This window comes from Acinonyx jubatus, chromosome C1 (genome assembly GCF_027475565.1).
Source record: "Acinonyx jubatus isolate Ajub_Pintada_27869175 chromosome C1, VMU_Ajub_asm_v1.0, whole genome shotgun sequence".
NCBI lineage: Eukaryota > Metazoa > Chordata > Mammalia > Carnivora > Felidae > Acinonyx > Acinonyx jubatus.
This window is the reverse complement of record NC_069381.1, coordinates 165,295,096-165,320,101: the sequence shown is the minus strand read 5'-3', so window position 1 is coordinate 165,320,101 and position 25,006 is coordinate 165,295,096. Positions and strand designations below refer to the sequence as shown.

General features: G+C 36.3%; 1 long non-coding RNA gene across 2 annotated transcripts in view; it reads right to left on the bottom strand.

Annotated features, from left to right (window-relative positions):
* The window catches only part of LOC113595301 (uncharacterized), a 198,304-nt gene that overhangs the window by 53,070 nt on the left and 120,228 nt on the right, over positions 1-25,006 (bottom strand). Inside the window, exons 2-3 of one of the 2 annotated variants that reach the window (XR_008295464.1) lie at positions 18,102-18,229; positions 13,821-14,508 (exon numbers count right to left, since the gene is read on the bottom strand). This is a non-coding gene — a long non-coding RNA (uncharacterized LOC113595301). Of the gene's footprint in view, positions 1-13,820; positions 14,509-18,101; positions 19,949-25,006 lie in introns of those variants that run through there. The other variant, XR_003415787.2, reaches the window with a different exon arrangement.

The following is a 25,006-nucleotide window of genomic DNA, read 5'->3' as shown; positions in this document are numbered from 1 at the left end:
TCTTTCTTTGGATATCAAGCACGTTGATTCCCCACACATGTAGCCAGATGTCTACTCTAAGTCTTCTTAAATGTCCATGCTAAATACTAGCTATGAAGACAAGTCTCAGGAAATCTATGGTGGCAGGTCCACAGTCCAGTTTTATCAGAAAACAAAGAACAACAACAACAACAACAACAACAACAACAACAAAAACCTAGTATTATGCTTCTGTATAAGAATTGTGTATTTTTTTAACTGAATCTAAACTAGAGGGAAAAAGGTACAATTAATCATTATGTATTTGATTGACAGACATCTTCAACATCACCAGCATTAGCTGCTACTATAGTTATTGATATATAGCCCAGCATTAAACAAGGAAGAGATTCATAGTGGCTGCTCAGTGTAATTTTAGGTTTAGTCAGTTTTCAGATCACCCATAAAGCTTTATTAAAAGCTGTCTGATAGAAAGAACATATACACAACAGAGTATAGCCAAGGGGGCAACACTGGGACCTGTTATACATAATAGCTGAGATTTTGTAGATTATAGCATACTAATCTTACATTTTTATGATACAAAGGGGTTTGTTAACCCCTTTATAGGTTAAAATACCTATATAAACAAACAACAAGCCAAACTTCAGAATCTTGGAGTTTCCCCCACTGCCACCCCCCCCCCAAAAAAAAGTTAGGCGTAACCCATGTATAGGAATGACCTCAAAGTATCTTAATATGGGGTTAAATAAATACCAGAATTAACTGAGCTCCTTGAACACATACGGATATACTTTTTCAGGGAAGAAAGCCAAGCAGGAAAGAGTAAAATCAAAGGGAAGGTCAGAAGGGAATAAAACCATGGGATAAAGAGACTTTACCTTCAAGGGAAAAGCAATGTTTTGAAGAGACAAGATTTTAAGTATATGAGAAAAGGTTTGGGGCTATATGGGAAGAGATTATTTGAAAATAATTAACATATACAAAGAAGGTACAAATAGGTTAATTTTCTATATTGTGAGTGAACAGACCAGATGACCCAGCTCCATGAATCCATGAAATTCTTTAAAAGCAAGTCTCTTGGTAACTTTAATGAAATGAAAGTGGTTTAAATTAATGCCTTTAGTCACTGTTTTAACACTCTTAGCTATAAGAGTCCTATAAATCCTATTAGTCCTATAGAATTTCAAAGAAATTATATATTAAAAAAATTAAATTTTGATATAAAGGTTGCCTTTCCCAGAAAAAATGTATCAGACAGCAGCAAGAAATCTGAATCTGCAAGAAAAACAAACAAGTCTTCATCACCATCAAGACAAAAAGTATCCTATTTTTGCTCCTTCATTAAAGCTACTGAAAATCTATAATTTCTAGAATCTGAAAATCTAAAAATCATTACAAGAATGCGGCTCACTGGAATTCTACATTCAAATAATTTAGAATACTCTTTACTATGCCAGTTCAATGATACCAAAGTGATATTGCTATACAAACAAAAAAAGTTTGAAGTTGCACAGGTAGTATGACTACTCTTGAATAATATATGACTAACAGATACAAGAATAATCATTAACAAAAAGTCAGAAGTACACAAAAAATTCTTTTGATGAGATGCCAGGAATGCACCAAGAATGAAAGTTCTTTTTTCTGATGTCCTTATGAATGCCAAGTAATTCCATAACTTTCATTTTACATATGTATAATAGAGAGAGAAAAATGCTTAGATTTTTCTTTGCTTAGTGGGATAAAAAGGACTGCTTAAGAATTTGAACTAGGATATGTTAATGGAATATTATAATTCTGAATCTTATTTCAAGATGTTTGCAAAATTTCGAGTATGATTGGGAGGAATGTTCAAGGGAGTAAGGGAGATCCTATTAACATACAAAAGTCAAGGAAAGAGATAATCATAAGGAATCCCAAGGTAGAGATGGCAAGGAATTTTAAGAAGAATCGTTTTAGGTTATTTTCTGTTGTCTGCTATGCTGAGCATATGCCACCATGATTTCAAATGTTCAACTAAAGTGTACTTTATGCACCTGATGCCTTGGGCAATATGGGAGGCACACGGTCACTCACTGGCAAAGTTGGGCAGAACTCAAATAGTAGCTTCGAGAAGAATATAATAAGCAGGGATCGAGAATTGAACATGAAATCCCGTAAAGAGGTGGCTGGGAGAAAAAAGTCCTCCCCACCTCCAGTTACATCTAGAACCTTCGAGCTGCCACACATTAGCCAAATGTTTAAGTTCCTGATTTGCTTGCATACAAATGTATGGCTGGCTGCATATTATTTTCAGATAGGCCACTTAATTTTTCCATGCACCATTCATTTTGTTCTGAGTTACTTAAAGTTTTCAGTCACTGTTCTTGCTTTTCAATTATAAATTAGTGTTAGTCTACATGAATTAAATTTGCCCAGGGTGATCAGTTAACCATAGAACGTTAACAGTACTTATGAGCTACACCTTTGCAATAACTAGATTTTACAGTTTAGAATTTATAGGTGTTGCAGCTCAAATACAGAATGACCCATTTTCCTGGCTTGAAAGCATATATAAATCTAATACCTCAAGAAAAATATTCTTGTGCATTGAAACTGCAATGTTTTCCCTACCCAAAGCAGAAGCAGGTACAGTACGTGAGTCCCAGGCTTACTTGCCTAGCCCAGAAAGAACTGGGCCAAAAATTTGAAGAATTTGAGATATGCTCAAATTTGTGCTCTCAACGGAGAATAAAGCTATCATTTTCTAACATGCCTAGGGTTGAACCATCATATTCTGAGTCCTTCACAATGCCAGGCAAATTTTATATATGATTCAGGTTGTAAAAAGAGCAGAATTATAACTGTCGCTCTACTCAATGAAATAGATATACTGCCTGAACTCTTCTCTCTATATATGTTATAGATGCATATCAGATCCAATTTAAGATTATCTTTCATGAGCCAATTGGAATAACAAAAGAAAGCAATAAGAACAATTTACACTGTACAACTGATTATCTTCATGCATCACTCATGCAAAATTACATTGTCCTTAGAGATAAATTGTTGATAACTAAAGACAGTGATCTCTCACCTCAAAATTTCCTTTGTCCCTCAAACTGCCCTCACATAGTTTCCTGGTAACCAAAGGTGTAAGATGGAAAAAGGTGGAAATTTTAACTACTTTCTAAAATCCATGCATTTAACATTAAATAATATAGAATATGTAATCCTGGTCTTATACTCCCACATTGATCAAACAGACAGTGATATAGTGGAAAAGAAGGTAAAATATATCTTCTTAATTTGTATTGTTTTCAGGGTAACAGTTAGAGCATATGGCTACCATGGTAATAAGCTAAAATAGTCACAAGAGGTAGTGAAGAGTTGCAGGTAATTAATTCATGTCCCTAAACTATGGATGCAGAATTTTAAAGGTTTCTATTTATAAACTATAAGAGAAACATAACCTAGGATTACAGTGGAGTGTTTATGTGAGTACAAATTCAGAAAGTACAATTATGAAAAATTAATGAAAGGAACGTAAGTTTAAACATAATGTTATCTTTCCTACAATGCAAAACAAAAGTATTCAATTATTACTATTATTCCCCTAGAGAAAGAAGTTAAAATAGAATGATCCAGTGTTGGTAACCTCACACTGGATAAGCAGTCTACCTCTCAAAGACCAGCCCCTGGGCTCTCATAAAGGCAGAACAAGGTGATTCACATCTGTCAAACAGATTGTATTGTCTTACTGCAGAAGATTATTACCTCTGGCAAAAAAGAATGGATGTGAAGCTCTTGGTTTTCATAAAAAAATTTAGGTTCTGGCTTATTGATAAAGGGAGTTATAAAACATGGGGTTACCCTGAGTATAAGGGTGTGCTTTCAAGCCTCTTTAATGGACTATAATTTCTTACGATTTCTTTTGATTATCTAATTAAACACAGGTCAAGCGTTTCATTCTGAAAAGTCTAGTGTTCTCTTGGTAAGCTCACCTTCTCAAGGTCCAGGCCGTCATGTGTGTGTGTTATCATCTGCTTCACCAACTTTCGAGCCCTACACATGCCTGCTATTCTTTACTACACCAGCAAATGAATGTCCTGGTTGATGTGCTATTTTCTGGCACGTGCAGGATTTGCTAAACCCACCTAAATAGTCTCCCATCCTGGCCCCATGGGAGTTGTTCCACCTTGAACAACTTATATGTCACTTTTATTTTCTCATTAATAATTCAATGACTGGAGCTGAATTTTTAGCAATTAATGAAGTTTTGACAGTTCAACCTTCTTTCCTAACCAATGACTAAACAAGAACAGTGAACACATGAAATACTGAAGGCTTTCTCTGTGTGTTTGCACCCCATGTTTGCAGGGTGAGATTTTTAAATATCCAGTATAGTCAATCAGAAAATGAAAAATTATTGTTTCTGGTGGTGACAAAATCAGAAAAGACTAAATCATATGAACAAGGAAAAAATATATTTTTCCCCCTAAAATTGTCAGTTAAAAACTCATTGACTCCTATTGGATTCTGACTCTAATGACTTCCCTGGGTATTTCATGCATGTTTATAGCAATTTGGCTAATGTTAAACTTTCACCATCCTAAGATTGCTAAAGATAGATGGGAATATTTTATTAGTTCTTGGCTAGTTTTATGATGGATAACGTTTTGTTATCACTTCAAATCATTTCACAGAACTTCAATCCTATTTTGAAGGAAAATAAATAGTTTTGACTGTGCTTCAGAAATTAGGATTAAGCTGCCAGTGACCTTGATGTCAGACAGTGGAGCAAGCAATAAAATAATGAAAGGCAGAAAGACAGCCTTATCTTGAACCAGGTAAGTCCTAGTCCTCTCCTCTGGAATCCATTAAGAGCATTTTGTTTATTAATTTGTTTGCTCTCTTATGTAAAAATAAGAATTAGGCTCTTCACTCTAAATCTAACTTAGAAATTACATGATTTTGGTCTATTGCTATTATCCTTAAGTTAATTAGTTCAAAAGAGTTTTCCTGAGATATTACTACTACTAATTATGCAAGACATAAAATTGGCCCTATTGATATTCCTATTGTTTTGACTCAAAAGAAATTCTAGAAAAAATTATCTGATACCTGGTAGCTGTCAATTATGGACACAGAAATTTTAACTTCTCTATATTTTCATTGAAAATATCTTCCTTGTTGGGGCACCTGGGTGGCTCAGTTGGTTAAGTGTCTGATCTCAGGCTCAGATCATGATCTCATGGCTCGTGGGTTCGAGGCCCATGTCGGGCTCTGTGCTGACAGCTCAGAGCCTGGAGCCTGCTTCAAATTCTCTCTGCTCTTCCCTCTCTCTGCCCCTCCCTTACCTGTGCTCTGTCTATCTCTCTCAAAAATAAATAAACATTAAAAAAAATAAAATACCTTCCAAGAAAGAAAGAAAGAAAGAAAGAAAGAAAGAAAGAAAAAATGTCCTCCTAATAAATCTCGATCCAATTCATTTTTTGTCACCCAGAAATATTATTTTCCAGATTTTTCTAATAAAGATTTTTTCCTTATATTTTATCAGCAAGATTTGCCTTGATATTTCCACTTTATTTTTTAAACGCTCATTTACTTTCTGTACTGAGGTTGCTTGCTACAGATGTAAAGAACAATTTTTTATTATAGTAAGAACACTTAATATGAGATCTATCTTCCTAACAAACTTTAAATGTGCGATATATTATTGTTGACTATAGATACAATGCTGTATAGCAGATTTCTAGAGCTTATTCATCTTGCTTAACTGAAACTTCATGCCTGCTGCTTACTCCCTATACAGTAATTATTGATGTCAAGCCTCCACAAGAATTTTAACTGAAATCCCGTTGATCAAACCCAAATCCCCATATTTTCTTATCACATTCTTAAGATTATTCACCTTAAATACATTTTTCTTAAATGTTTATTTAACATCCAAATATAAACCAAAGTTTCAGAATTTAATATGGATACTGTTTATGAATGGCTTTAGTCTTATAGTACTTTTGTTAATTTAAGGTAACTCAATATTTCACTTTTATTTTTTATTCTTTTTTTTCTTTTGGTCTTGATTTGGAAACATTTTCAAAGAAATTACGAGAAGGTTACAATCATCGTGGAGTCATTAACTGCTTTTCCCAAATAGGACTCTCTGCCATCTAGCCCCCACCCCCCAACCCTTACAGGTAAAGGACAGGAAGGACTGAGTTTGTTCTCTCTTAGAAAAGAAGAAAAGAAGATTCTTCGTGAAGCTCATTTCATCTGAATGGTAATAGAGAATGTTCCTGGACTTAACATGGAAGAAATAGAAATTTTATCTGATCTTGCACATAGTCTAATAAATAGATATTAGGTAAAAAAAATTATTAACATACGCATCTACCAGCGACATGAAAGATCCTTATGGAAATGTTCTGTATTTTGACTGCATCAGTGTCAATATCCTGGACATGATATTGTACTGTAGTCACACAAGATGGTATCATTGGGGGAAACTAGGTAAAGAGCACATGCTATCTCTCCATATTATTTTTTACAACTGTATGTGAATCTAAAATTATCTCACAATTAAACACTTCATGTATTCTGAAGTGCTCACCTAATCCCCTCTGCCCTTCTCTGGAAGTTGGCAGACATGAAGAAAATCTACCTCAGTGTTGTCCTGAATCCAATATTCTCCAGAAGAAAGCTCTGTTCTCAATTTTCTCTTGTATTTTGGTTAAGTAGTGCTGAATTCTAGACTCAGCTTTGCCAATAAAGGAAAGATCTAAGCTTCTTTGTCTTCTCAGTTTTCTCATATAAAACGAGGAATTGAGCCAGATAACTTGTAAGTTTTTTTTTTTTTCTAACCAATGCTATGACTCTAGGTATACTGAACTAGTGCTAAGTGTTTTTCAATCAAATTATAGTAACTGTGACACATTATCATAGAAGTGAGTCCTTAAGTAGGATATCTAACAACAAAACCAATACCATGGGCTCCTGGGGCTTTTTCATCTATTGATCAGCAATTCAAAGCTTTGGAGTAGAAAGAAAGAACACTTCAGGAATTTTTGAACAATTCAGTCTCCAGGAGTGGACTACAAGTAGTTTTTCCCATACTCCTCTCATTATGTAATAACCTAGGCCACTGTTACCTAAACATTTTGATACTTTCCCAATGTTCCTATTAATACCACATTTTGATAAAAAAATTTTTTTGAACCAGGAAGCCCTGTGATGATTCTGTCTTTATCTTGCCCTCCCCCTCCTCAAGAATATTCCTTACAATGCAGAATTGTTTGAACTAGTCATTATTAATCTTGATAAAGTATAAAAAACAAATTCAGACTCAGCTGGGAAAATGCATTCATGCACTTACTTTAATGTTTTACTCTTAGTTTCTGTTGAAGATTAAATAAACCAAAGACCACATAAAAACCATTACTACTTTTTTTTTAATTTTTAGGGTGTCTGGGTGGCTCAGTAGATTAAGCATCTGACTCTTGATTTTGGCTCAGGTCATGGTCTCACTGTTCATAGACCCATATCAGCCTCTGTGCTGACAGCATGGAGCCTGCTTGGGATTCTCTCTCTCCCTCTCTCTGCCTCTCCCCAACTTGTATGTGCACATTTTCTCTCTCTCTCTCAAAGTAAATAAACTTTAAAAAAAACTTTTTAAAAAGATTGTCTTTGTATCACTCAGCATCCTCTTTAAAACGATTCCTGAAGAGTCAGCATGGATAGGGATATATACTTTCAGGATTTTGAACCGGAAAAAAGCTTATTTCTCATAAAGAATTTATGCATTTATTTTCATCACACAATTAGAATTTATATCCTATAATGTTTTCCTCATGATCAGTGCAGCCAAAAACTCAAATCATAATTTAAAGCTCAAACTTAGCGCTTTTACACTAGTGGTATTAAACAGTCCTAAGTATACATTCAAAATATCACAAAAGTTATATTAAGAATAAACATTTCTGGGCCCACATCAAGAGATTCTGATTATGCAGGTCTGGGATAAGGGCCTCAAATCTGCCTTTCCAATGAATATCTAAGATGACTATGATGCAAGGGCCCACAGTCCTCACCTTGAGAAATACTAACTATATAGTTTTAAATTGTCTCTCCTGTTGTTGACACTTTGAATGTATCCATTTTTATAGGAGTAGGCTTTTTATACAATTATTTTATTATACGTCATCTTGATTATTTTCTAAACTTGAGCAGAATAGAAATAATTTTTATATCTCTGCATAAATATAAACATATATAACAAGTAATTAATTTGCAACCAATGGGAAAAACACGGGTAAACATTTTTTGTATCCTAAGCTAGCTAGGACTGCTTAAAAAAATTATAAAGACTAAACAAAGGGAAGGGGATGAGTTTCACTGCAACCAAATTAAGGATTTCTATTCAGTGAAGTATAACACAAAGTTAATAAACAATTGACAGAATGGGAGAATATATTTGAAACTTCTGAAAGCATCAAAGAACTACATGAGGATATGCTATATACATAGACATACAGTAGATTCTACCCAGAACTTATGTAAATCAATAGGAAAAAAATAACAGCCCAGTGGAAAAATGGGCAGAGACTATGAATAAACAATGTATTTTTTTAAATATCAAAATGTAACAAGCATTTAGTGAGATGCTCAGGTTCACTGGCTATCAGAGAAATGCAAATTAAAACAAAAAATAAGATATCAGCCTACATTTAATAAACTGGTAAACATTAGGCAGCTAGACACCGCCAAGGACTGGCAAGAATATGATGACATAAGAATGCAGCTATTCTGAGAGCAATCTGGCTGTCAAAGAAGTCTGACAGCCCTTCTCTTGCCATAAGATTTTCCAGGTAGTAATTATACATCCATCATTATGTTCACCAAATCACCAGAAGTCCAAATTAAGTCTCTGCCTTCTCCTTAAATCACACTTTCTCTTGACTTGACAAAAGGCAGAAACACACCATTTCTCTGTGGAAAGATTCAAGAGTCACAGCACACCAAATAGCCCTCTGTGAAAGTTCTCCTTCACTTCAGAATCCAACCCTTGACCCTCCTGTACCCTAAATGCCAGGGAGGGGTTACGACAGTCACACAGCCACCTTCATGCAGTCTCTTACCATCTCCCTTAAACATCCCGTACCATAGACTCATACCTACTCAGAATGTGGCATCTGTTAACTCAATGATTCAGTCAAGTTTACCATTTTATCAATTATGAGAGCTTGTATGTGTCCAATTGAAGAAGCAGGTAAGACCAAGTTTTAGACTTGGTTGATTTCTCAGAAGGAGAACAGATTCATGCTACCAGAAGTGGGTTAACTTTTATATACACCTGTCACCTGAATATCTTTAGGGTCCCCTCTAGTCCTAGGAGTATAAGATTCTAGATAAACCAGAATCCAGCTACCTAAAGTCTATGCAAAAGTGACCACTGAGGGCCGCCTTGGTGGCTCAGTCAGTTAAGCATCTGACTCTTGATTTTCGGCTCAGGTCATGATCTCATGGTTCATGAGTTCGAGCCCCACTTTGGGCTCTGCACTGACATAGAGCCTGCTTTGGATTCTCTCTCTCCCTCAAATCCCTTTGGATTCTCTCTACACCCCTCTCAAAATAAATAAACTTAAAAACAAAAAGTGACCACTGAATTCAAGAGAAAGATAAATCATGTGTTAAAGTTTTTTAAAAAACATTACAGTTATTCATCTGACAGTACAATTTAAAAATAATTATGCTTAAAATTTTGTTAACTGATTTTTAAATAAAACTTATGAATAAAGCATAATAATTGCACTTACGGATTTACCCTTCCAAATTGAGGGAAAGCGCTATGTTTCAAGTTCTTAAGTAATACAGAATATCTTTCTCTAAAGAAATTACATCCTTTTAATTTCAGAAAATTGGGTCCATTTCTCTTTCACACCAGTATATTACCCGAGGCTTGTAGAGCAGTATCTCAAAGTGTGGGCAGGACCACCGGTCTCAGAATCACCTGGGTTATATTTAATATATGCAAATTCCTAAGCCCCTTCCTAGATGTATGAAAGCAGACTATCTGGGACAGACCTCAGATTTTGTGTTTTGAAAGCTCCCCACTATTCTTAAGCAATAAATTCACAAGCTCAAGTACTTAAGAGCTCAAATTAAAATGGGAAAATCACTGTTTTGGAATCTGCATTTGTGAAGAATTTGTTTTTTAACATGGACTAAATAGAATCTCTTCTCTAAATTTATAAACATCAACCTCTACAGAAATCATCTTGGTTTAATGATTAGGGCTATGCACCAGAACTCAACAAATGTTTTATTCCCTGTTCCACCATTTCCCCCTATGAAAGATATCAGTGAATTATTTAAATTCACTGTGATAAATAGGATATACAGTAATTCCTTTTTCCTGCCTCAGAGGCATAGTGTGAGGTTAATTAAATAACAGCTGCAAAATACTTTTGGCTCCTTAGAGAAAGACATTATATAAGACATTATATTATATATGCAGCATTTTTTCTCTCCAATGAAAATAGAGCTAATTGTTCTTCAGAACTCAGCCCATGGCAGAGAAAACAACCATGACATGGTTTTCACAGGCATTAAATTCACAAGGGCAAAATTTTGTCACAGTTGGTATCAGACCCAGTGAATTGCTATGCTTCAATTCTTTGCACAAAGACCACTGCCATCTTGTGGAAAACAGCCATTGTCCTTATCTTGGGCTTCTATTTCATTTGTGTGAAATGGTGACAAGATAATTTGGGTTTTCTGCTATCGAGGATTTGTGACACATACAGTCTTAGTCATCCTGAGGCCTGTTATCTGTGGCACATGAGGGCTCTGTGAGACCACCCTGAAGGTCAGGTAGTGTTAATGGAAGGAAGAGCTTTATAAACAAGACATCTCCCTAGGGCTTTGAACTATACTTATCCCTCAAATGGGGCTTGCCACATAAACCTGCTTTTGTGTTCCATTTATATTGTGGAATTAGGGCTAAAAATGAAGAAAAAAACATCATCACTGGCAATCATTAAGTCCAATGATGATGGCGCTGGGAAAAATATGTCAGTCTGTAAATGCTGTTTGCCTTCATTTGTCAAAAGAAGGAGAGGGATTGCTTACAGAAAGTAAATGAAATAAGACCAGGAAACAGCCCTGAAGTCTATCAAGTTTGATAAATAATTGTCATATTTTGACAAATATGATGAATTTTTAAAGCCATCCTACAAAAATAGGTTTTCATGAAAGGAAGATTCCTTTCTAGCTTTTCTCATATTTGTTGAAAGGCTTAGAAGTGTATCTAGAGAAAATATAGTAAATGTCTTTCATTTATTCCAGAGAAAACTTTGCCTTAACAAGTAATACTACATGGGGAAAAAAAAAAAAAAAACAGTCTTTCCAGCCTGAAATACTGCCTTTTACTTTTATAAAGGAGGCTTTCCTTGAGAAATGTAACTTTTTTATTTGCATTTTTAAATTTCGGTGGCTAACTCAGCCTTAGGCAAAAAAGCAAATAGATGAAATCTGTCTTTGATTCCCTCCTCTGCCCACTTCTACACTTTTACTTTATTCCCACTTCAAATACCTTCCCTCAGCTGGGAGTTTTCTCACCTGTGTCCCCAGGCCCTAGTTTCTGCAGTTATCAGACAACTGAAATGTAAATCAATGTACACTAAAATGTTAGAGACTGAATAAGTCACTCCACAGAGGAAGAACAGGTACATTTTTGGAGAACTGTCAGTCATTGCTTAATCTTTCAAAAGATAAATTCTAAGAAACTGGGAAGGGGAGAGAGTTTGGTGAATTTTATTCTCTAGAACCCAAGATGTCATTATATGGGTGGCTATCTATTCAATTTATTGATCTTTAAAGTTCAAAAAATAATTGGGCAGAGGAATATCCTAAGTCCTTCAAATAAAATGGCGTCTTCTTAGTCCAGCCTCAAATCTTATCTCAGTACAGTGCTGCATAAAAATAAAAAAAATAAAAAAAAAAATCAGATGACCCAAAGTACCAAAGAATAATATATTTTTGAAGAGGCAGGAAAAAAAAAACCCAAGAATACAACACATAATACAAATAAATTTTTTTCTATAATCTTTTTTTTGGATAGATTTTTCTCTTAACTCCCATGAATTGAAGCAATCAATCCCCTAACTTTTCTATCCCTGTGTATCCAAAGGCACCCCCAGCTTTCTGTTCCATTATTGAACTCCAGAAGAAGTATTTTCTTATGTGAGCAGCATTCTTTCTATGCTGCATTTCTATCCAGTAGCCTACTCAGTACATCAGAAGACCAGGAACCTAGCAATGATAACAAAGAATTCCCCTTAAAGAATGAGGGGGTAAAAAACAATAAGCTAGTGTTTTTCAATAATTTTGCTCCTTTAGCATAAAAGTAATATAACATTACCAAAAAAAAAAAAGTCTCTCCTTGAGATCATTTTATCCCAACCAAGGTTGGTCCTTATTCAGACCTCTGAAGGGTAGGAAGTATGCAAATGAATGGCACACTGGAAGATGATTTGCTGAGGTCTAGATCCACACTGACTTAACATACTTGTCCCAGAACACCACTCTCCATGCTGTTGGCCTAGCAAACTCCAACTCATGCTGGAAGAGTCTTCTGGTAACTCACATACCGAAATTGATCCTCTGGCAGAGACTGCTAGTTACCTTCTTCTCCTTAATCCATTATTTGCTTGTATTCTCATAACAAAATGAACCCTCTCCATTTTAGCTGAAGGCATAGCCACCACAAGAAAGAATGTATTTCCATTTGCACATACCTTTCAGTTAGATACGGCCATAAAACTAATTTCTGACCAATGATATCTGAGCCCAAATGATAAGTGCATCTTGTAAGCTGTGATCTGAAGAGAATCTTCAGTGCCTTCAACTTCTCACTTCCCCTTTCCTGCCGGCTGGAGTGAGGATGTGGGAACCACAGTGGACCATGTGGATGGATACAGCAACACACTGGTGATAGCAAAGCAACAAGATAGAAGGAACCTAGAGCCTTGATGGTATGTGACCACCAGTGCACACCTGCACTTTTATGCCCAGAATGTCAGGTATGAAAAAATGATTTCATCTATTTTGGGTATCAGTATGCAAACTCAGGAGACCTTCATCATTTCCAATAGCACCTTATGCAGGCTCTTCTTGACACACTGATCATTCTGCATTCAATAAATGTTGGTTTTCTTATCTGTAGACTTGTAAACTCAGGGCAGGCAGAATATTTTGTTAACACCTGTATTCTAAGGACACCATATATTTTCAATAAGTATTTTCTGGCTGGATAAATAGATGGGACAGATGGGTGGATGAATAAATAAATGAAGTAGATAACTGATGATGTGATCAGTTTGTTTTCATTCAGATTCAGATTTTTTCCCTTATAAATTAATGGAGTTTTTGAACATAGTTTTCATATTTGGACCATAACATTTAAAATTTTTTTTTAATTTTTTTAATGTTTTTATTTATTTTTGAGAGACAGAGAGAGACAGAGTGTGAGCAAGGGAGGGGCAGAGAGAGAGAGAGAAAGACACAGAATCTGAAGAGGCTCCAGGTCTGGGCTGTCAGCACAGAGCCCGACGCGGGGCTTGACTTCATAAGCCATGAGATCATGACCTGAGCCAAAGTCGGACGCTTAACCCACTGAGCCACCCAGGTGCCCCTAAAAATTTTTTTAACGTTTTATTTTTTTGAGAGACATGGACGATAACATTTAAATTATAATTAAAAAATAAACTTTGGAAGAAAAATGCTATAAGAGACAATAAAGGCGGTGCTTTTCTAAAATGACTGATATAAACACATACATACTTAATGATAACACTTACCAGGTGGGAGTCTCTTTTCATCAACGGTCTCTCTTCAAAGTCTTAGGGCCAGTGCTAGTTCTGTTTTTATCTTTCTTACTTTTATCAAGGAGGTCTTCTGATAAAGGTAGAAGCTCTAAATGTAACGAGCTACAAAATTCCTCTGCAGTCATATAAATCCAGCTTCTAATGTACAAGGCCTCCAGACTCAACTGTTATTACCTCTGTCCTCTTATGTTCATCTATCTCCATTCCTCTTCACTGTCATGTTCACACGTTGCTGTGCACTGCTGTATGGGAGAACCTTCGTGATCACTCACGAAAACCAAACTTGTCATTTATACATTACACTTTGCACTTGGTGCAGAGTAGTTATCTGGGCCAACAGGACAGTTTCACCACTCCTTACTCACTCTAGGATATGTCTGTCTCCTAGATTCCTCTGCTGATGCCGTCTGCAGATACTTGTACGGACTGTGGTTTCAATGCTCCAAGAAATAGCTCTCTTGTCTCAAGATGCTGCTTGGCTCCACGCCACGACTGGCAACATTTTCTTGAACTCTCTGACCACTAGTAGCTATACTGTCCAGCCTAGATGTATAGTTTGCTGGACAATCACACTTTTGAATCTGTATTTTCCTTTTGGGGATTTTCTTGACCTCCGGTTTCTTCTGTTCTCTCTCTTTTGGCAAGTTAGACATTATTTAGCCTGTCCGAAGAGTCCAGACACAAAGAATAGCAGTGAGGGGAAGTAACTCTGGGAGTACCTTCTACTCCATGCCCCTTCCCCATTTCACCCTCCTCAAGATGCACACATGCACGCATACACACATACACACACACCCTCGTTCTGTCACCTTTCCCTATATTCCTTTCAAAATCCCTCCCTTCCATAACTACGATGGGACAAGAGTGAAATGCTCATGCTTATTTCGCAAAAGCTGCAGCTGACTTAAAATGCTGCAGTACTTGCAGAAAAATCTTCAGTATTTGTTCTTCTTTAATTCTTTCACCAGTCTACTTTATGTGATTTACTCTGATTATTAAACAAGACCTATGAGACACAATCCTGGCCTTCAGAAGTTTTATTCTAAGAATGAATACCTTTTCAAGAAGTCCTGTATCCATGCAGTGTTTTTCACACTGTTACAGCATAAGCACATGTTTTTCAGTCTACAACATGTACTCATTTTTCCTCAGCAAACCCACATAGTGCCCAATTCTGATAACTCAGCTTTTTTACCACCTTTTATACAGTAATTTGTCAAACTTATAGCTTTCTTGTTCCATTGTCTATTAGCTTAGTTCAAATGCTACCATTTACTAGGCTTTACTCAATATAATCCTCTCAATTTTCCCCACTGAATTTCAACTTTCATTCCTCAAATATCTTCCAAACCTCATTTCATGCAATTGTGCCAATACATTTCAAATTGATAGGTTTCAATCCAGTAAAATGAATGGCACGAGGTTAAAACACGACTGAAGAAACTGTATTTGCCCAGACTATATCTATCAGAATACCTGGAAAATAAACTGTGGGTCTGACCATTTTTAATTTTCTTTATGATGAACCCACAGTAAGTATCTTAGATATGCATGCTGTGATAAAGCATCCTCTCAAAGTAGGAACTATTAAGTTACTTCTGTTTAGTAAAAGGGCATGCTAAGTGTCTTCAGCATGTTTTCTTAAGGCAATTACAGACAATAGAGGTTTCTCACATGAAAATGTTTAGGCACCTGACACAGTCACAGAAATAACTGCTTTCCATATTTTGATTATATGAATTAAAGTGTTGTTACTTTCGCCCTTTCAAAAAAACTCTTTAACGATGGTGAAGAAGTAAAATCGGTCCATATCCTGGGTACTTTGTGTTACAGTAAGCCAGAGGCAGCAACCCTCAGTGCCTACAAACAGCTCAGCAAGTGAAAGGTGGTAAAATGGATAGCAATAAAGAATTATTTTTTTAAAAAAATTTAATATGTATATAATTTTGAGAGAGAGAGAGAGAGAGAGAGTAGGGGAGGGGCAGAGAGAGAGAGAGGGAAACACAGAATCTGAAGCAGGCCCCAGACTCTGAGCTATCAGCACAGAGCCCAACTTGGGGCTCAAACCTATGAACCACGAGATCATGACATGAGCCAAAGTCAGACACTAAACCAACTGAGCCACCCAGGTGCCCCTTGAAGAACTATTTTTAAATTGATGAAATGATTTACTATAAGAAACATCCTCTCTTGAACACATACATTTTAATTCTGAAATGAAATTATTAAATTTAATTATTTCAGATGAGTTCTTCCACCCAAAATTGAAACCAATGAAGTGAGAAGTATGGGAAGGGTAGGGTTTGCCTTTCGGTAGTGTTTGAAGCAGCAGGCCTGCATGCATCAGAAAAGGAAGAGGGGGCCATGAGCTCTGCAGAGACACCAGCCCAGCTGACTACACAATGGAATGATCAGATTGAGGGCCAGGCTGAAACCAAACAAATGAATAATTGATAAGAATATCAAGTGAGTAAAGCAGCAGGTCAGAAAGGCACAAGCCACTAAATTAGAAAGACAAGTCCTGAATGCCTAAGTCTGCCTCATTCAGCTTTTCACCACGGTTACCCATCATTTTTGTTTAGAATCTTGGGAGTGCTTTAAATTGGTAGGGTAAATTAGAGGTATTTTCTTCATTGGTCACTACTCACCTGGCCCCAGATATGCCGATATGTGCCAAATACTTTTTCTATTAAAAATAAACCTCAGTAAAAAATCACAAGGGAATTTCAAAGTTTCCTTTTACATGGTACACTCTGAAGACAAAAGAGGAAAGAAACTCTGTTAGATTTTTTTAAGAAATTCATATATTCTTGGAGTGCCTGTGTGGCTCAGTCAGTTAAGCGTCCAATTCAACCCAGGTCAAGATCCTGAGCTTTGTGGGTTCGAGCCCTGCATCGGGCTCTGTGCTGACAGCTCGGACCTGGAGCCTTCTTCAGATTCTGTATCTCTCTCTCTCTCTCTGCCCCTCCCCTGCTTGCACTCTGTCTCTCTCCTAAAAATAAATAAATATTTAAAAAAATTTTTTAAAGAAATTCATATATTCATTAATAAGTAATGTATAATTGGCCTAGTTCCACTGGCAAAAACTGCCTATGTAATATAAGCCACATAAATCCTTCAACATAAAAAATTATATTTATTTATCATTGTTTTAGCTGGAAGTAAGAAGATATGTTTTATTTTACTTTGATATCCTTATTAGCTCCAGTAAAAATGAGACAGTAGCATAATAAACTTTCTAGAGTTAGGTGTGTGTGTATGCATACGTGTGTCTGTGCCTTTGTCTGTTTCTGGGTGTGTGTGGGTGGTTTTTAACTGTTTTAGAAAGGGAGGTTAAATTTTGGATCCTTCATATTTCCTTTTTTTCCCCCAAGAAGTCCTCAGAGAATTCTGAAAACACATCTGGGACTTTTTCTGGTTCTTCTCTTTAGGTAAAATTACATAAATATTTTCACTTACAGTAAATATCCCTCCAGGCTTGGTGTTGCTGTTGCTGTTATTTATACTTTCTAACCTTCTATAAGATACTTTTACTTTGAATAAAGAAGTCTTCTAAAAATTCACTTGGAAGCTGACCCCATTTACCAATATGCACAGTCTCAACATTATTACCAGGGGAGAGGCGTCCTACTGAAGTCTTTGTCAAGAAGTGCATACATTCAACGAGCATTTTTTGCTTACTGAGCATCTTCTCTGTGTTCAACATACTGCTAGGATATGAGTATGACACCAGTCGGTCTATACCTGAGAAGTACATGCTTTTATCAGAGTTTGTTTGTATATATGCATATTTGCGTGCATATTCAATCATTCCTTTAGCAGATACATAATAGTATAGTAACAAGTACCAGGAACTGTGCTAGTCCAGAATTAGAAATATAAATACAACATATATTCAACCTTCTGGGTGCTCACACATTAATAGGAAAGAGGGAAATACCTACTAAAAAACCTCTATGATAAGTGCATTAAGGGAATATGTCAAAGATACTGCAATAGCACAGAGTAAAGATAATCAGCTTCATACAGGGCCATCAAGGGAATCTGTACAACCAGTGGGCATGCTTGAGGCTGACAAATAAGGAATATGATTCTCTCATTCATCAGTAGAGCAGCAAGTTTCCTACCATTGTGTCTCAATTCATCCTAAAAGAATGCCACCTTCAGACCACCCACCAAATGTCTCTGTCTCTGGGCACAGTTACCACCTGGCATCTGCGGAGATGTGTAGCAAGGGTATTAATTACTGCTCACCATGTGATTAATGTGGCTGATGGTTCTTGATGAGGTCAGTGTATTTTGTGGATCTTAGATTAATGATTCCAATTTGACAGACAGCAAGCCACTAAATGGTTACCAGGTGGCAAAAATATTGTGTTACCCTAGGCAGAACCAAACAGAGTAACATGGCTAAGAAATCAACTCATAGCAAGATTAATTACTTGACAACAGTTTCCCCATATTTTACCAAATAATCTTAATTTTTTCTCACATTTATATTTAGGAAACAAACTGACTTCTCAGTGTTCTCTATAAAAACTAAGTAAGTTATGTGAGAGGAGTGCCTGGGTGGCTCAGTCAGTTAAGCTTCCGACTCTTGGTTTCGGCTCAGGTTTCTTGGGATCGAGCCCTGTGTCAGGCTCTGCACTGACAGCACAGAGTCTGCTTGGGATTCCCTCTCTCCCTCTCTTTCTGCCCCTCTCTGAAAATAAATAAATAAACTTAAAATTTTTTAAATTATTTGAAGACAAAACATAGATTTGATTTCACGGAAGCATAATGAAGAATATCAAGTTTAGTCTGCAGTCTCCCCATTGGACAGAAGGGGCCACATAAATGTTAAGAATTCAACCTTACCACTTACATATTTAAATACTTAACCATTTAGATAGACTAAGCACATTTATGAGAAGACAGCAGAAGATATTTCCTGAGATTCTGCAGGAAAATTCTATTTGTATACTCTCTTAAATGAAGTACCTTATTAAAAAATATTTTTAAAAGATTTTTAAAAATAAAAAAAAAGCCAAGAGAAAATAGTCTGACAGAAGAAAACTGAATGGAACAGAATTAATTATATTTCTTTTTTTTCATTTTTTTAAACATTTATTCATTTTTGAGAGACAGAGAGAGACAGAGCATGAGCAGGGGAGGGGCAGAGAGAGAGGGAGACACAGAATCTGAAGCAGGCTCCAGGCTCCGAGCTGTCAGCACAGAGCCTGATGTGGGGCTCGAACTCACGGAGTGTGAGATCATGACCTGAGCTGAAGTCAGACGCTTGACCGACTGAGCCACCCAGGCACCCCTAATTACATTTCTTTTTATTGTCTAGTAAAAAACAGCAAAAATCCCAACATACAACGCTGACATCTTCCCCAGGTCATGAGCTCAGTGAGGAAGAAGGCATTCATTACTTATTCTTATATTCCCAGCACTGAGAAGAGGATGCAATATAGGGGTTGAATCATTTTGTTGAGTCATTTACCAACAATATATGGACTATGGAGACTCAGCCTTGACACATTATGCCACTGGGCATATGGGACCTCGGCTTCCTATATCCAGGGTCAATCTGCAAAGAGGCAGACCGTGCATGTCAGTGAGTGCACACAGGCACAATGTGTGAGGCTGCAATAAAAATGGAATTTACACCATTCTTCTTAAAGGCCTTAATATAGTTCCTGAATCAGGATGGCTGTTGGTGGGTAGGAATATTTTGTGTCCCAGAGACTAGAACATTTCACCATGCAATGCTTTGTATGTGTTTTCACTCAATAATGCTGACCTAACTTATGACCTCTCCACTTATGCAACTTCTTTTTTTAAGTTTTTATTTATTTATTTTGAGACAGAGAGAATATGCAAGTGGGGAAGAGGCAGACAGAGAAGAGACACAGAATCCCAAGCAGGCCTCACACTGCCAATGCAGAGTTCAATGTGGGGCTTGATCCCACGAACTGTGAGATCATGACCTGAGCTGAAATCAAGAATCATACCCTCAACTGACTCAGCCACTCAGGTTCCCCATTTATGCAACTTTTATCATCATAAGTAAGACTGCTAAAGTGACAGTAAAATCTCATATGATCAGCCAGAGTGATACTTTTGAAAGGACAACGGATCATGCCTTTCTTCAGCTAAAACCCTACAGTGACTCCTGCATTTCCCTCAGGGTAAAAGCCAATGTCCAGGGGAAATTTGGCCTCCCTCACTTCCCTCACTCCTCCCTCTCATCTCAGAGCACTAGCAGTGCTCTCCTGCCTCAGCTTTTGTACCACACTCGCTGTTACTCTTGTCCTGGAACCCCCATTTTACCCCCTTTCTGTGTTCACATCTTTGCCCAAAGGTGACTCTCTCAATAAACTCTATCCCACTCACCCCATTTACAACTGGAACCTTTCTCAACAAATATCTCCCACCCCCTTATTCTGTTAAATTTTCTGCATAGCACTTACAATGCTCTAACATATTATACACATACTTAGGAAATTTACGACTGACCTCACTTTACTACAAGGTAAATTCTATAAAGACAGGGATTCTTATCTCTTTTGTTCTCTGCTTTATTTTCAGGGCCAAAAAGAGCTCCTGACACATAGGACACATTCAGTATTATTAAACAAATGAATCAATCAATTGCACTACCATGGACTGCACATAAAAGCTGCACATAGTAGCTAATAGACATTAGAAAAAAAAATTAGAGCTGGGGTGCCTGGGCGGTGCAGTCGGTTAAGCATCCCACTTCAGCTCAGGTCATGATCTCACCGGTCATGGGTTCAGGCCTGCATCAGGCTCTGTGCTAACAGTGCAGAGCCTGGAGCCTGCTTTGACTGTATCTGCCTCTCTCTGCCCCTCCCCTGCTTGTGTGTGCTTGCGCTCTCTCTCTCTCTCTCTCTCTCTCTCTCTCTCAAAAACAAATAAGTAAACATTAAAAAAAAGAAAAAATATAGTTAAATTTCTCACTGGAATTGATGAGGAAGGGAGCACAGAAGTCATGCTAGAAATGCTCCTTCTCCAGAATTTATCATAAAAGATTTTCACAGGCACCTAATAAACACTCTACCTGCAAGAAAAAAAAAAAAAAAAAAAAAGAAAGAAAAAGAAAAAAACTCTAAGAAGAGATGATCCTTATCTCAAAAGCAGTTTTAAGGTTTTTGGAACAATGATGAATGCCTATGCATGCTACACAGAAATTTATCAGCAAAGGAAGACTTCTGTCTAGATTTTATCTGCCAAGGCTTCAGGCAGTCTACCTTTGCAGAACCCCACCCCCAACTTCTAATGTCATAAATATATAAATACATATGCATGCACAAATATACATATAAACACACACATACACAGACCATGGGATTATCATGTTTCTGTCACCATTTTAGCCTTGTTAACTAGCCCCAAATTGCTTACCAAATAGTTTTTAATGCCGAGTACATACCTGTAAAAGCCTACCTATATATGAAAGAGTTCGCTATTTATTTTCGTAATCAATTTTAATGTGTTATGATTTTTATAAAAGGGTCTCCAGGACAGAACACCAAATTACAACCTAATGCGTATATAAGAAAATAAAAATTCAACTATGAGCAATTAACTTGAAAACCATGTTCAAAACAAATCAGGTGAGACCTGGAAGTGGTCAATATCCTCAGCACTATGCCTAGATTGGTTCTAAACTATGATGAATTTCCACTATATATTGTTCTCTGCTTCCTCACACTCAGGATATTTTGGGCTTTTGGTGTATAAAAATGGTATAAGAATCTTGACTGCACAATTAATCATAACAACAAAAACTGTTTTTAAATCTCCTTGGAAATATGAAGCTGTTAAATTACTGTTAATTCCAAATTTAATTTGGTTATATGTCATTTAAATCTATGGTGCCATTGATTCTATGATGCACAATTATTCTATGTCACTAAGAAAGAATAAAACACTGCCAATTATAATTGCACAATATCTCTGACTACAAGAAATATCCCAATTTCAGAGATTTTAAAGTGGGGGAAATGTCTATCTGAATCAACGAGTCATTTATTAGTGTTTAAGGGAGTTATAACCAAGGTGGCCAAATATTCTTTTTCTACCAGAGCAACAGTGAGAGTAAATTAATTACTTGAGTAAGCTGCTACTTAGTAAGAATGTTCTTATGACACTACAGATTATCAAACACTACACCAGATTCAAGAATAATTGTGGAATAATCCTAGAATGGAAAAATTCTGACTTGCATGACCCATACAATTAATGATCCACAAGAACAAGATCTACAAGAAATTGGTTTGGATATAAAAGAAATTACATCTTGGCTATAGTCTTTTTGAAGGAAATACCATGCTTCCAAAAAAGTATTATCTTAGGATAATATTGGCTCTTCTTAAATTCATGAAATAATTGATTTTCTCAAATTGTTTTTATTAGAATTTTGAATTTTCACAAAATGGTTTTGTCTAATGAAAATATTCACCAATATGATCTTTTATATCCAATTTTTCTTCATGCTGCACTCTAATGGGAAACTAGAAAATGTCATTCTAAAAACTGTTTTGACAAATAGCAGGTAAATCGCACAACATAAGCAAGATAATGTTTAAAACGGGAGAGGATTTGGCAGCCAAAGAGCCAAGAAAGAAAAATGAAAACTACTAGTATGAAGACTGAAAGCATTTGTACAATTTCAAGAATGCGTGACTAGATCTTTCAAAATGGGAATTATAAACAATAAGAAATGTCATGCAGCAACTTCATTTTATGTAGAACCATGTAAGTAAATGTACCATTTGATTTAATAATGAAGATATGAAAAAGATAAACTGTTAACAAAATATAGTCTGCCATGGCGTCTTTCAGCAATGGTGTATACATTTTAAAAGGAGAAAGTCAATAGATGTAAGATTACAAAACATTATTCATCTCGTTCTCACAGCAGGGTGACTAAGCCTGCTGTCACCGAACATGTTACCTCCCTGCTCCCTGATGGAGTCCCTTTAATAGGATGAGATGAATGTAAGTGTTTAACTATTATAACATATCAACAACAGAAAATAAAAGCAGCTATTGAAACAAATGATCCCACTAATTGAATATGTGTATGTCTTTAGACAGACAGGTATTGATGCCAAAAATTTTTATAATGCCATAGGAATAGAGGTTTACCAATTAAAGGACAAATTAGGTTCAATACCAAGTAGATCTCTCAAGCTTTAGCTGATCCCTCACAGACAGAAGGGCTTACACATGAGTCAGGGAGTTCATGTGTGTTAATTTTAAACATAAATTGAATATAAACCATGACTTCAAAAGTTCACCGCTTCCTAACTAATGTTGGTTCCAAAGCAGGAGACTGCTTAAGTTATGAATAGGTCAAACTGCCTTGGACATGTCTATAGTAATGTGAGAAGTCTGTAGAATCTAGAAAACCTGTCTGGAATGCAAGACACCTTACTATAAAGTCTATGGTCCTTTTGTTCTCTGAAAGCACCCGCAAACCAATGAAGTATAATTTGGAAAAAGTCACTTGAAAAAAGTCAGAGCATCAATTCCACAAATGAGCTACTTCCAAATTTCTGAAGTTTTGACCCTAACCTATCATTAAGTCAAAATGGAAAATAAAACTCCCTCTAGTCCTCATTATTTAATTTACTTTTCTTTTGTTCCATTCTGTTCTGTATTCATTGGCTCCCTTTTCCCAAGTCTCCCAATTTTTTCACCTAATCTCCACTCATAGAGAATGACTTGATAAACTTTTGCCAAGTAAGGACCTAAGAAATTATTTCTTCTACTAACACGTACATTTCAAAAGAGGATAGTCTAGAAGATTAATAATGTACCAATAACACTGGGATTTCTGGAGATGGCTTTTAGTTATAAAGAATGAAGCTAAGCCTCATTTGTATTAAGTTGAACCATATCTCATATTTCACATGCCACAACTACATATACTTCCAGATTTCATGACCTATTATTAAGAATTTTGCATGGAAATATGTAGAATTTTCCAGATTAAGTAGGGAAGAAAGTATTCACATATATGGTTTCATGAAACTCACATGATTCATACAAAAGGAGTTTGGTATTACAGAATAATTTCCAACTCCAGCAAGTAGTTCTACAGAATTTTTCAGAATGTTTTCATTCTGTCTATTCAGGACGAAGTAATGAGATGAAAAACAAGTGGCCTTTTTTCAAGCCTGATGTATTTTTTTTTTTTACTATCATATCCTTTAAAATAGAAATTGTAGCCTGAGGGCACCTACAAACGTGGCCAATGGCAGAAAAGAAAGGTGTTTTTGTGGTTTATAATATTTAACTCATAACATTGATTATATGTTTTTGGTCAATATTTTCCTTTTAAGTAGCCCCAATTTGTGGCCACAATTTTGGATTTTCAGTCTTTACATCAAGAAAGAAAGAGAAAGAAAAGAAAGAAAGAAAGAAAGAAAGAAAGAAAGAAAGAAAGAAAGAAAGAAAGAAAAAGAAAGAAATGGAAGGAAAGAAGTGGAAGGAAAGAAGAAAGAAGGGAAGGAAAGAGGAAGAAAAAAAAGAGAGAAAGGGAGAGGGAGGGACAGAGGAAGAAAGGGAGGAAGAGAGAGAAAGAGGAAGGAGGAAAAGAGAGGTTGGAGAAGGGGAGTGATGCTTTTTCTGTATAAGAGAATCTCTTTTTTGAATATCAAAACTGACCAACACAACAAACTCCACTGTTGAAATTTATACTGGAGTATGAGGTAATCACCAAGATTTCTCCGTTGAACTAACTTTGCCACAAATTTAATCTCAACCTCTTTAATACAGTGGTTCCCAGTCCTAGATACATATGTAGAATCACCTGGTAAGGTTTAAAACTGTACTGATGCCTGGCGTTATCCCTGAGGTTTTGATGGTATTGGCCCAAGGTGCAGCCAGGGCATCAGATTTGAAAGATCCTCAGGTGATTTGTAAGTCAGGTACTCAGCATTCATTAAAGGTCTGAAAACAGAGCTATCTGTTTGAGCCCATTATGCTTGATTTGAGCCCACTATGCTTGATTGATTGAGCCCCAGACTCAGAGGCTCCTTGAATCCCCCTAGCATCCCCATGTTTATTCAGTGAAATGGGAACAATTGTGGAAGCAGTCTTATATGATGGCTCTCTGACCCACTAAACTCACTCTCTCTCTC